Source organism: Pleurodeles waltl, chromosome 3_1 (assembly GCF_031143425.1).
Source record: "Pleurodeles waltl isolate 20211129_DDA chromosome 3_1, aPleWal1.hap1.20221129, whole genome shotgun sequence".
In the NCBI taxonomy this organism is placed as follows: Eukaryota; Metazoa; Chordata; class Amphibia; order Caudata; family Salamandridae; genus Pleurodeles; species Pleurodeles waltl.
In genome coordinates, this window is record NC_090440.1 from 894,857,115 (window position 1) to 894,871,879 (window position 14,765).

Here is a 14,765-nt window from a genome sequence, read left to right on the forward strand (position 1 = left end):
TTGAAAAACCCAGATTCATCAATAGCTTGTTCTTCCCCTACATTACTAAAATGTGTTTTTTTACTTGACTACCTGGCTTTTAAAACATTGCCAACCAACAAAATGCCCATCTGATATTTTGATAGAAGATAAGTCTGTAACCAAAATATAGTGTTGTATTGTGGTTGTATTTTGTTATTAAAAAAACAATAGGAGGAATTGTATCTGGCATCTAAATTGTGTAATGTTTTTTTCTAGCCGTACCAACTGCCAGTGCCGGGGCCAGTAGTGACAACACCAGCATAGATGTAGCTGTAGGAGCGGATGAAGGGGGAGGCTCGGCGGTGCAGTGCCGGGCGGTGGTAAGTCATATTGCTTGCTTATTGACAATTAGAAATATAGTCACAACAAGGTTATACTAGTGTTGTTGACTCACTCGTCAACACCCTGCTTTAGCAGATACAGCAGGAGTTAAATATTATTGGTGTCTTTTATCTGCAACTCAGCAGACTAAGGTTCATAAATGAACTTGAGCTATGACGTGTTTTTGAAAATTGGAAGAAGGATGGAAAGAGAAAGGACGGGTGAAATATAATATGAGTGAAAGGATGTGTGGGAAAAAGGGTGCATAATAATCATAAATGTGGGTGATGATGATACGATGCATGGGTAGGTGAAGGATGGATGAAAGGGTATACGGGTGAAAGGATGCCTGCCCAGGTGGGTGAAAGGGTATTGGTGAAAGGATTCAATGTCTGGATGTGTGAACTGAATCCTCAGGTGGGTTGGATGTCTTGGATGGATGAATGGGTGAAAGGATCCATGTTGGGTTACTGGGTAAATGGATGTTGGTAAAAGGTTAGTTGAGAGTCATGTTTGGAATTTGGATGGTTTTAAACGCTGAAGGACTGGATGAGAGAATATAAAACTTCAATGGTGTATTTAAAAGCCATGGGTGAAGAATAAGAGTACTAGTAAAATACATTTGCAATGGTAAATGGATAAAAGCTTGGAATGAAGAAACAAGGGAGCTCTTCTGCATAGGGGCATTCTTCTCACCTACTTGCTTTGAATGTTTTTTATCAAAGGTTTGATTTAAAGGGATGGGTAGTATTTCTGACTATTCCCTTGACTCACAGTATTTTGCAAGCAAGGCAGGCAATATGTATCCCAGCATCCATTAACTATCACCAGTGCCACCCAGGATGCCCTAACAGCTGCATGGTTCAATTCGACAGAATCGGTACTGCAGTGTTAGCTGTGCAATGTGCGTCTGTCTGCTTAAGTTAGGTTAATGTGTCAAATAGTTTTCAATACATAGCAATGCAAAAACAAGCTGTATTTCCCTCTACTCCCAGTGCCCATTTTGTCAATCACTTCCTTGTACTTCAGTCCTTTAACATTTCTTAAATTTTGTCCCAGCCTTCTGAATAATTTGAAAAATCCATTCTTTGCTTGCACCACATTTTTCTAGCCAAGGGATATGTATAAATATAATTCATTATGGCTTCCATAATGGATTTACTTCTGTTCAAAATTTTCCTTTTCAACATTTGCCAACCACAGTGAGTCACATTACAAGCCAAACCTTAGGCACATGATGATGATGAGGAATTGATCAGTAAAGTGTTTACACTATCTACCCAGCCTAATCCCCTTTACCTCATCCTGTAGTTGTGTAAGTTAAGAAGATTCCTTTTCTTACTGCAAAGCAAATGTATTTTTTGGGAAAAAAGTAGTTATTACAAAGTGTGGTGGAGGAGGGTGACGAGGACAGTGAGTAAAGTGGTACAAAGTAAGTGCTTTGATTTTCCTGAATGGGATAGTCTGTGATGAATCCACCAAATAAAATCTCTATATATATCCTATTCCGCAGTCCTTTCACTGTACTGCAGTACATCTCTTTTCCTACCATCTACTTATGGCAGACAGGATGTCTGCATGATTGTTTTTATTATACTGCATGGCGTGTTTCATTCTTAGTATTCATCTGCCTTGCAGTCCGGGTACAATTGAAAAGCATTTATTTAGGAGAAGAATAGGGCCATTGAAATAAGATAGTTTACTAGTACAGCTGTCCCAGCAGAAGACAGTAACAAGTATGACTAGGTGATAGCTGAGCCAGCAATCCCACCATTAATTTAGCACAACAGGAGAGAGAAGAATACTTGTACTCCATAGTGCATAATGGCTGTAACTTTAATCACCCTAAAATTGAATGGCCTGTGGTGACTAGCAAACGCACCGCTAATGTGCCAAGCAATGATTTTAAACAAGTGCTTTGCTCAGAGCATTGTTTACAATTTTTCTTTTTTCTTCCTTGATATAGCTATTCCTGCTCATACACCATCACAGAAGGAAATAGCAGCCCAGCTACATTGGCCAAAGCTGGAGGCCCTCAGGGCAGAGTATCAGCAGCTAGAGGTCCTCGAGGAGGAGGCGGCAGCAGCAGTCACTGCCAGTGCTCAGGGTCCTAGCCAGCCCCTAGCACCTTCAGCCCAATCTCAACAACGCCAGCACTGCAGTTCTAGGGCAGCCGCCCGCGGCCATACCATCACTGCTGCCCCCCGACACCTCCTTCGAATGCCCCATCCATAGAAGGCTGGCACAAATAGAAGTCAAGCTGGCACACATGGAGCACCTCCTCAAATGAGTCATGGCCTGCCTTTAGTGCCCTCTTCAGCCCCTTTTTAACCTTTTATTTTGGTGGGTGGGACTTGTTGTGGGGGGAGAGGGTGGGAATGGGTTTTTGGAATCAGGACTTTTCCACTTTGTTTTCTTTTATAATGGACAATTGGAGAGGTTTTTTTTGGAAATTGGTTGGGAAAAGGGAGATTTGTTTTGTGATAGGGGTGGGCCAGTTGTGGGTGGAAGGGGTGGGTTTCTCTTCTTTTTGTTAGGAACGGGAGATAAAAAGTTTTTATTTATAGTTGTTTATGTCTAAAATCTTTTTTGGGGTGTTTTACTTCACACTGCTGCCTTTATGCAGCATGTTTTTCAAATCTGCTGATAGTATATTCCTTTTGGCGCAGCCTGTTTTAAAATCTGCTGATAGTGTATAACAATTAATTATGCGGTTAGGCACCCTTGTCCTACTACTCTCCTAGTCTCCGCAGTACATTCTGCAGTCATATTTGACCGATGAGGAATGGGGTAGAGAGATTTGCGGCGGTCATTCTGACTTTCCCGCTGGGCTGGCGGGCGACCGCCAAAAGGCCGCCCGCCCGCCCAGTGGGAAAGCCCCAGCAACGAGGAGTTGCCGGTGTGCGACGGGTGCAGTTGTACCCGTCGCGATTTTTAGCTTAATGGGGCCCTGTTAAGGGGCCCCTGCAGTGCCCATGGGCCCCACGACACCCGTTCCCGCCATCCTGTTTCTGGCGGTGAAAACCGCCAGAAACAGGATGGCGGGAAGGGGGTCGGAATCCCCATGGCGGCGCTGCTTGCAGCGTCGCCGTGGAGGATTCCCTGGGGCCGTGGGAAACCGGCAACCGCTGCGGTCAGAATGGCCCCAGAAGCACCGCCAGCCAGTTGGCGGTGCTTCCGCGGTCGTTGGCCCTGGCGGTCCATGACCGACCGGGTCAGAATGACCCCCTTTATATCATTTCTACAGTGATATCTCAACATATACTTATTGCATCCTAATCATTTTGACCTGCATTTTTCAGATAAATATTATATTTTTTTCTATGTTATTGCTTGATTTATTGCACAAATACTTTACACATTGCCTTCTAAGTTAAGCCTGACTGCTCAGTGCCAGGGTACCAGAGGGTGGGCACAGGATAATTTGGATTGTGTGTGACTTACCCTGACTAGAGTGAGGGTCCTTGCTTGGACAGGGGGTAACCTGACTGTCAACCAAAGACCCCATTTCTAAAAACTCACAACTGTTATGATCATCATAACATTTAGCCTAGTACACATGCATAATGTGACATCATCCATCACATGTCTGACTCCTTCAGTTACCTACAAAAACAGCCCCCCAACCAACCACATAGTTTCATGTTTGAGCCAGCCAGTACACACATGCAGTTGCATTTCATTTCCCAAAAGTAATTGACGTGCCTCTCACCACCAGCCCACAGATTGGAGTAGGCCTCTTAGGCTCATCATCAACCATGTTGATTGCCACGAAGTTGATAACTTCCTTTTTCTGGAAGTTGTTTAAGTTGTCAATTCACACCCTGAGTTCTTCCATCATTCCCCAGACTCTGATTGAAGATTATGTCCAACTCCATACTAACTGCTCCCATGAGTTACAGTCTCCCAACCCAACTGAGTTAGAGCGACCTGTAGCACATAACTGTGTTTAACAACAAGAGAAACATTGAGTAATATTTTTTGTCTAGACTAGATTTGTGTTTTGTTAGCTAAATGGACTGGTTGGGTCTTCTTTGACAAATATGAACCAGAAAAAAAACACCAGAAAACAAAGCAGTGTGAAACCGCTGGCAAACAAATCTTACTAAGGGTCAAAGGGGAGATAAAAAAATCACTTTCAGGAAAAAAATTATCACCCATTATTAGGCCACCAACATTGTAAATCAATCACAACACAAACACGAGCAAGCGTGATAACATAGTTAAAAAATAAACACCCACTATCACTATCTGCCACCACTAGACATGACACACATGAACCATCTCAACATTGAAAGAAGAATCCCTCATATCGTTCGTTGGGGCATACAGCATTACTTATCTGTTCCAATCAAGCATAGTGGTACATTGCCGATTCTCTTTGATTCACAAAACAAAACACACATTGGGCAGTATGTTGTAAATCAAAGATCTGGGTCAGTCCTGCTAGGGAACAAAAAGAAAGTATAGGCACAGAATGGAGGCAGGCATTGTGTCTCAAATCTCCTTGAAGTGATTTTGGGGGTTATGGGGTGGCGGGCTTCTTCACTGCACACTGGTCCAATTCCAATATGGCCACACATGTGCCTAAAACAGTTGTGGTTCATTAGTCATTTAGACAGAAACAAACAAAAATAAAATAATAATGTTCCTCCAGCTAGCTATATACTTTTTTTCTCGAAGCAGTTCATCTATAGAAGAAAGTAGAAAGTTCTGTGGTGCCCCAGGTCTAGTCAGGGAAGTAGAGCTCATCCTCAAACTCAGGTGGTTAGCCCAGAAGTTGGTCAGCTAACACACTCCCATGACCTGAGTCTGACAAATCACCCCCACCCACCTCCTATTGTACTTCAGGTATGTTGTAATTCGGGGGTATAAAGTGCTGATTCATTTTGATCATGGTCAATCTCTCAACGACTTGTGGTGAGAGACTGGTCCTTCTCACTGTGACAACTGCACCAGATGCACTGAAGACACATTCAGCAGACACACTGGCTACAGGGTAAGCCAGATACTTTATTCCCAGCCTGTTGAACTCTGGCTATTGGCACCTCTTCCCATACCGATACACCAATAGGTTTTGATCCTGATAGACCTCTGTTGGGTCATCCTCTTAATAGTCGTTGGTGCTCCACCTTGCTCGACCTCTTTTGCCTTCACCTATGCAGTGGACTTAAGCCCTGACTTTAGAAACCAATCAAATGCAGATTTGGGGGCTGCTGATCCTGTTCCTGTTGTTGTTGCTGGTTTTGGTTTTGGCTGCTGTGAGCCAAAAGCACTGTCCACAGGCTTTATGGAAGTTGTAGGATGCATCCCAGAACTTCTGCCCGTAAGTTGGCCTCTAATTTCCAGCCGTAATTTGTTTAGGTTGCTGGCTTGCTCAGCAATCCACAACTTGTAGGTTGAAACGTCCCCATCTGAAAAAAGAAATGAAAGTGGCCAGTAATTATTCCTACCATGGGTCAAGAATTGTGGCACAATGGGAGTCATTATGACCCTGGCGGTCATTCATAAAACCACACCAACATTACTTTCATTATCAAGTACACTCATGAAGGATAAGAAAGAGCAACAACTACGACATACAGAATGTAACTGTTAGCTTTATGTGTATCAAGCTGGCATGTGGCACTCAGGGGTTTGCTGGTAACAAACAGAATAATCCTTGAATAATGTAATGTTGTGCAGCTGTACACCTATGACAGAAATGGGTTAATGGGGAAAATGGGAAAGAAAACATAAAAAGTGACATAAACATTTGCAATGTATATAAAAAAAACTCTAAAATCAAGGAAAAATAAACTTTAAAAATAGTTATTAATTATTATTATTATTATTGTTGTTATTATTATTATTAAATTAAATAAAATTAAGTTATTAAAAAAAGAATAACATTTAATAAAATACAATTCAATAGCTGATGTCCAAGGGGAAGGGAACTACATGAAAAACCACAGGGATTCAGGAGGCAAGGAGTGGTGCAGGTGAAAAATGCAAAAAAATTATATAATAAAATATAAAATACTGTTCTTACAGTACATTTAGTAATAAGCATTGACCTACTAGGCCTCAGACATAACACACAAAATGTCCGCCAGCCACATGGTCAAACATCAACCAGCAAAGAGACATGGCCACCACAACATAGAACACATGCAAGCCTAAAAGGACAATGGCTGCCTACAAAAAATCGCCGCCCCCACATGGTCAAATAATAACTAGCAAGGAAGCATGGCCACCACCACAAAGAAGAACACATGCAGGCCTAAAAGCACACTGGCTGCCTACACACAATTGCTGCCAGCCACATGGTCAAACAGCAACTAGCCAGGAGACATGGCAACCACAACAATGAAGAACACATGCAGGCCTAAAAGCACCCCCAGCCACATGGTCAAACAACAAGCAGAGTGCAGAGTCTTGTTACACCGCAGCGCTCGCTGCGGCCGCGGGCTCAGGTTGCCGCGGCGCGGCACGTTAATTTTGCCGCGGCCGACGCCCGGGCCGCGGTAGACGCCGAGGCAGACACCCAGGTCGCGGGGGTCGCCGCGGCTCCGGCGAGGGCCATAAAGGCTCCAGGGAGCCGGTCTGGGAGTCACGGCGCTCGCCGCTCCCCCTTTTTCAAGTTCTGCCTTAAAGGCAGACGCGGCAGAGCCTGAAACCCCGAGGGGGTTTCAGGCATGGCCGCACACAGCGCATTATGCGCTTAACATTTATTTCTCTTGCATGTATTCACCTGCCCACCACCACTTACCGATGTTCCTAGGACAAACCGAACCCTTACACTGGGGGTTCTTTATACTTGCCTTTTTTCTCTTCCCAGCATGCTTACCACTTCCTCTCTACCCAGCATGCATTGTCTAACACACATACCTAATTCATTACTGTTTTCTTTTCCCCAATCCAAGATGGCGGTGTTCTACTTCCTGTTTCCTGTTTCCTGTCCAGGGGTATTTAAGGTTTAAGGGGATTCCAACTGCCTGTTCATTGCGTTGCAACACTCCTTGGTGATAGTCACGCTCCCATTTGATATCCTTCTGCGAATCCTGTCTGTTCCTGATTTGCTTTGTTTTCCTGCCTTCCTGAACTGCGGTCCTAATACCCTGGTGTCCTCCTTTTCGTTTCAGGGAGTTCCTGTGGAGGTTTTTTACCCTACTGGGGTTTTTCCTCTGGGACTCCTTCTGGAGGGCACGAACTGTAGTGGTTCGCTCATACCAAACAGCACCGTGGCTACCGGAAGGGGTCGCCCCTACCTCGGCCATAGCAGAACCCGTCGGAACAAGGACCGTTCCCCTACGCCTCTCTGCTGCGAGGGTAAGACCGTTGAGAACCGCGACAGATTGTAACGCTACACAAAGTAATTGGGCTCCCTACTTACCGCTTGCCGAATTCTCCTATAATAACTCTCTACACAGTGCCTCTAAAGTCTCTCCTTTCTATGGCTCCTATGGTTTCCATCCCAGGGCCTTCCCAACTCCCCTGAGAGACAACTCCAACCTTCCCGCCATCTCCTCTTTCGTTCGACAGCTACGGGGTATACAGCGAATTATCCATTCTAACCTTGTGTCCACCAAGTCCCGCATGAAGACAATAGCAGATAGGAGACGCTGTGCGGCTCCTCTATATCAAGTCCATGATAAGGTCTGGCTCTCCTCTAGATTCCTACCTCTCCGACTCACCCAAAACAAATTCAAGCCCCGCTTTTATGGTCCCTTTCTCATTCTCAAGAAGATCAACCCAGTGTCCATGCGTCTTCGCCTACCTCGGACATGGAAGATCCACCCAGTATTCCATGTCTCGCAACTGAAACCTTACCGTCCTGATCTCTTTCATAGGCAGTTGCCCTGTCCCCCTCCTTTGTTGGTTGACAATGTGCCTGAATACGAAGTGCAGGAGGTCTGTGACTCTCGATTTTTCCATGGGCGCCTCCAATACCTTATTCAATGGAAGGGGTACCCTTTGAGTGAGTGTTCCTGGGAGGATGCCTCTTCAGTCCATGCTCCTCTTTTAATCCGCCGCTTTTTTCGGCTCTTCCCTCACAAACCCGGGGCCTCAGGGAGGGGGCATACTGTTAGACCGCAGCGCTCGCTGCGGCCGCGGGCTCAGGTTGCCGCGGCGCGGCACGTTAATTTTGCCGCGGCCGACGCCCGGGCCGCGGTAGACGCCGAGGCAGACACCCAGGTCGCGGGGGTCGCCGCGGCTCCGGCGAGGGCCATAAAGGCTCCAGGGAGCCGGTCTGGGAGTCACGGCACTCGCCGCTCCCCCTTTTTCAAGTTCTGCCTTAAAGGCAGACGCGGCAGAGCCTGAAACCCCGAGGGGGTTTCAGGCATGGCCGCACACAGCGCATTATGCGCTTAACATTTATTTCTCTTGCATGTATTCACCTGCCCACCACCACTTACCGATGTTCCTAGGACAAACCGAACCCTTACACTGGGGGTTCTTTATACTTGCCTTTTTTCTCTTCCCAGCATGCTTACCACTTCCTCTCTACCCAGCATGCATTGTCTAACACACATACCTAATTCATTACTGTTTTCTTTTCCCCAATCCAAGATGGCGGTGTTCTACTTCCTGTTTCCTGTTTCCTGTCCAGGGGTATTTAAGGGGATTCCAACTGCCTGTTCATTGCGTTGCAACACTCCTTGTTGATAGTCACGCTCCTATTTGATATCCTTCTGCGAATCCTGTCTGTTCCTGATTTGCTTTGTTTTCCTGCCTTCCTGAACTGCGGTCCTAATACCCTGGTGTCCTCCTTTTCGTTTCAAGGAGTTCCTGTGGAGGTTTTTTACCCTACTGGGGTTTTTCCTCTGGGACTCCTTCTGGAGGGCACGGACTGTAGTGGTTCGCTCATACCAAACAGCACCGTGGCTACCGGAAGGGGTCGCCCCTACCTCGGCCAGAGCAGAACCCGTCGGAACAAGGACCGTTCCCCTACGCCTCTCCGCTGCGAGGGTAAGACCGTTGAGAACCGCGACAAGTCTATTGGTAACTCTGTGTTCTCCGCAGAAGACAGAGTTGCCGAATTCCACAAACTCCACCATGTGGGGTGGAGTTTTTCACCCAGGCCTAGTCGACACGCCACTGGTGGAAAGCTGTTTCATCTCATTGGCCACTATCTTGAGAGCAACTTTCCTTGGGGCCATCATAAAGCTCTCAGTTGGCAGCAGGGGTGGCTCCTTCACAGTGGCAGTGGGGAATCACCCCCCCAACTGAGCTAGCAGATGAAAAATAAAATGATATCTTGCTATTGTTTCATTTTTCATAATTTTTCATCTGCTGGCTCAGCCAGCAGAGTGTACAGAGAGGGGTGGGACTGGGCCAGGGGAGGTGAGGGGGAGGGGAGAGTGTACTAAGTGTGCATGTGTGTTTGCCGGCACTCTGTATACACAGCTGGGCTGGAGAAACAGCATAGACCCCATGCTTGTCTATGAAGGGCAGTGAGTGCCACCCAGACCAATCCTGGCGCTGCTTACAAGAGGAGTGTGTGGCAAGGAACAGCAGTGGGAGACGGGTGGCACAAGGTAAGTGTTTTATTTTTTTTTCAAACAATGTTGTTTCCCCTATCGTCCCCCACCCTCCCCCCTTGACATATACATGATCAAAAGCTGTGCATAATGCAGGGTTGGATGGCTTTGTTGATTTGGCTGCAGGGCAAGGGTTGGATTAACATTAGTTAATTTTATATTACTTAATGTTAAAAAACCCTTCAAAGTCACTGAAAAAAATCAAAGGTTACAGGGACTTCATAATTAGGAAATATAATTTTAAAAAACCTTAGAAATTCACTGAAAAAACAAAGGTTACAGCGACGTTATAGTTAGGTTCTGAATGTACACACACAATGGAAACCAGGTCCTAACTATACCCACCTATTGGTGATCGCTAGTAGGTGTCATATAGATAGGTAGATAGATAGATAGATAGATGTTTTTATTTATACATATATATATGCATGTAGAATTATATGGATACAGATATAGATACAGATACAGATATCGCCACTTGATACTTATAATGAGGTCCACGTTTCGACAGGAAAATAATTTTTAGTTTGCTAATAACTTTGGCATCTATTGTCAAATCTTCACAAAACTTTTCCCAAAAAATGTGTTCCACCTCAGCCAAGAAATTTTTGGGGTGATCTGTTAAGTGGGGGCCAAGAAAGAGGGGGTATCGCAAAACTTGTTTACCCCATTCATTTTTCCATTAGATTTTTAGAGCCAGCTACAACCCAAACAGTTGAATTAATTTACAACAAATTTGGAAGAAAGCTGGTCCAGATAGTGCATTTGTGGTGTAAATCTGGTCAGTAATTCTTGTGCATTAGTTCTCCAAAACTTTGTATGCTTAATGCTGCGGTGATTCCATGCTGAGATCTGATTGGCAGCCACCATATCAACAAGAATGTGTTAGCAGGCATTAGCAGGCATCTTAGGACTATAAAAAAAGATTGAAAGAATATAAAAGGGAGCAGGTTAGGGGGACCCAGCCTGCAATAATATGGAGAAGGTGCCATTTAGTCCCCCTTCCTGTGCCTTAATAGGCCCAAGGACCTCTATCCCATGGGGCCGAACTGAACTTCAAAGGGAGGTGGCCACATGACCCCGCTCTCTAAGCCTGTAAAGGCCCCAGGCCCATGACCCATGAGGCTGCCTCAGAGCCCACGCTGGGACACAGTAGCTTCCCCGCCCATATCAAAATATCATTGCTCTTAAGCATTTTTAAATCTCCCACCAGGCGGGAGCAGACATGCTTCCCCTGCCTGGTGGAGCATGGGCAGGGAAGGTATGTCTGCTGTCACTCAACATGAGCTATATAAATGCTCCCACCAAGTGGGAGTAGACTTCTGTTCCCCTGCCAAGTACTCCTTTAGGCAGGGAAACACATATTACTCCTGCCTTCTGGGAGCAAGCACAAAACAACTGCTCCCACTGCAAACTCCTGCAGCATGTGGGGAGCACGCTGGGGTAGTAGGATCCTAGGGGCCAGGTGGGGACCAGGACACCCACATAAAAGTAATAAGAGCTCCAGGGTATGGGGTTCCAAGGCCTATTAAGGCTTGGGTAAGTGGCTGCATGGCCCTCCTCCTCCTTTAATATCAGAATGGGCCCTGAGAATGGGGCCCATGGGTCTAATTAAGGCTCAAGGAGGGAGGGCCATGCATCCCCCCTCTGCTGTTTAGTGATGTTCGGCCCAAAGGCAGTGCACAGTGGTGGGTTGGCCTTATGTATGGTAATAGAATGTAACTTTACATTGAAAAACCCCTGGAGATTCACTGAAAAAAGCTAAGGTTAAAGTAACTTGTTAGTAAGGTGAGAACTTCAGTTACAACATAATGTTTTAAACATATAAAACCACTGAAATGTACCAGTTGTAATTATCTCAAGTAACTATAACTCATGTCCTAAGTTAACCGTAACTTACACCCTCACCATGCACTGCTAAACTCATGACATCTTCAATGACATCATTGATAATACCATTGCAACATTTGAAACTGAAATTATTGATGACAAACCTGTGCATGGCCAGGGAGCGAATTATAGTTAGTGTGACATTTCTATCCTTGATTACCAAGATTGTGTGTGGACTTTGAGTGTGTTCTGACTAATGACTAATTGACTAATGTGGCATCGTTAATTTACCTACATTTATATTTGCATGTAAATGTCTCCCTTTACATGATTCCCAACATTTTGTTTGTGCTGATGCTTCTGTTTTTTGACTCTGTGCATTAGGACTATGGTAACCAAGCCCCCCGTGAGTGTGTTCTGACCCATAAAACATGCCAACTTTGGCAAACTCCTAAATGGCATATTTACTTAACTATAGCAACCTAGTATATGGTATAAAGTGCACCCAGGGCCTGCAAGTTAAAGATCATTTTTAGACTACAGCGCCCATTGTGTCACCCACTACAGTGACAGTGCAAACATGACTGCAGGCCTACCACTGTAGCCATTCTGTGCAGTTGTAAAACTGCAAATTTGACTTGCCAAATTAACCCCCTTTGACAGGTCTATACCCTCATTTTAAATATTAATAAGTCACCCTATGTAGTGCTTGTGGGACTCTAGCGAGAGTCCTGTGTATCCAACCTTCCAGATATTTAAATATTTTTCAATCCTAATTCCTCAAAAACTATCGAAAGGATTTACAACAAGGCAGAAAAAGCACCTTTTGGAACCAAGATCTAGCTTCCTGTGAAATTTGGAGGAATTCCATTTAGTCATTCAGGCTGTATCACATTCCCAAAATATCTTTGGAAATTGAATGGGGATTTTGTGTTTTGCGACACCCCCATCCCTTTTTTCTCACCCCCGATTAACAGATCACCCACAAAATTTCCAGGAAGGAACTATGCAAAAAAAAGAACATTTAAAAAAAAATGTTTTGTAAAGTTTCTCCAAATGGCGCCAAAGTTATTTAACCAAAAAAGCCATATCCTACTGGAAACATCATACTAACTAAAACTACCCAGTGGCAACCTCATATATGATACTTATAGTACAATGTGGTACAACAACATGTTGTCAAGGTACATCCTGACGTAGAAAGCGAATTGTAACACACCACGTTGTAAAGGTCTGCATGGTAATCATCTGATATTCCTTTTGGAGGTGGGCGATAAGAATCAGAATGGTTAGAATTTCCAGAATAAAGTACACAGAATATATAGCAATTTGGCATTACAATGGAAAAGCCATTTATTCACTGAGATGTGATCAGGAGAGATGGGCAAAACAGGCTTCTGTGCGTGGGAGTAAAATATTGGTTCACTGTCAGAGAAAATGCTCACAAAAACATAGCAACACTTTTTATGAATTACTATTATCAGTCTTTCTAAGTAGTGTCAGTGTAGCAAAATGCAAAAAAAGTTTTTTTATATGTAAAACATAAATTGTTCCTCAAAAATCCTGAGTTCGATATCAAGTCAGTTCCAAGTACATGAACGTTTCAGCATTTAATATTATTATAATCTTTCATGAAGCATCTGCGGATCCTTTGTCATTTCTAAGGCGTAGGCGCTTTTATCTCCCTTAGGCATGATGAAACTGTGTTGGCGGAGACGGAAGGAAATGTACATCTTCTCTGCTAACTTCATGATCCTTACAACCTTCATTAAAATAGTATAACCGCCACCTGCCATGTTCTCCTTTTAGATTTAATTATTCCCTTTGAGAAATTGATGGTGTGTGTTTAGTCAGCTCGAAGGAGCATAAATTACATAAAGGGTTGCAAGTGCCCATTTAACCACTAAGTATTTCCTATGTCCCTAACAGCACACTGCACAACTGTTTCCCAGTCGAAGCACAGGCTCTGCATATCAAGGGGTGAATCTGAAACATTTGTGGACAGCATTGATGCCTGGGCATTAAATGGCATCCCACGGGACATTAGAGAAGGGTCACGTAATCGGATCTGTGTTGGCATTAAATGATCTATGCGATCATTTTTATCATAAAAATAGCAGAATTGTTATGACATGTCCCCTATAATTGCCTTTTGTGAAAACACTTGATGCACTTGTCAGTGGCAACAATGCTATATTAACAGAACAAGTAGAATAAATATTTGTGACATGTAATCTGCTGATGCATGGGTGACATAATTTGTAGGGTAATTAGCAGTGCATGGTGAGGACACGAAGTCTAATTACCAAAATTATTCCGCAGTTTGGCTTCATGGATTCGGGATAAGTTATGTTTTTTTACAATGTGCACCCCGTTCTTTCTCATATAAACAGAAGATTCAACATATTTACTACTCACAAACATATTTCATTTATTTACAATAGAACCCAAAACTTATTTTACAATTTCCATGGAACCGCAACTCCAGTTCTGATCCGCTCGATGTGTGAAGAGCAATCTGGCATTCATTAGATACTTTTGAACCACACCTAGTTTTGGGTAGGACCACTCCCTAAAACAGTTATTTTTCTGCTATCTCATGAAGGAGAAGCATTGCAGCTGTGATCCTCCTGCTACAGAAGTTTCCAGAATGACTGAATGGAGTGTTCCACCAACACAGAAGAACTATTCCTGAAGAAGATGATTCTCAACAGGTTCCTTCCTCACCTAGAAAAGAGAGTGATGTATGGAAATATTTTATCATACCTATTGGGGAAAAAAAGTCAGTGCAAGAACTGTGAAATGCAACCTCTCTCTCGTGGTACATCAAAGAAATACAGCCACCAAACATCGACTATGTGGAAATATCTGCAGACAATCCTTGAATGGCCATACCGATGAATGATGAGAGAAAAAGAACTGACACATTCAAATGCAGAAATTGGTACAGCATCATCTAACCAAGATACTGCTCAGAATATCAGTATGCCAGGCACATGCACCCAATTAGGTCAAATGTGTCCTGCCATATTTGCCATAATCTTTGGTTGCAAAAGTTTAAAATGTGAA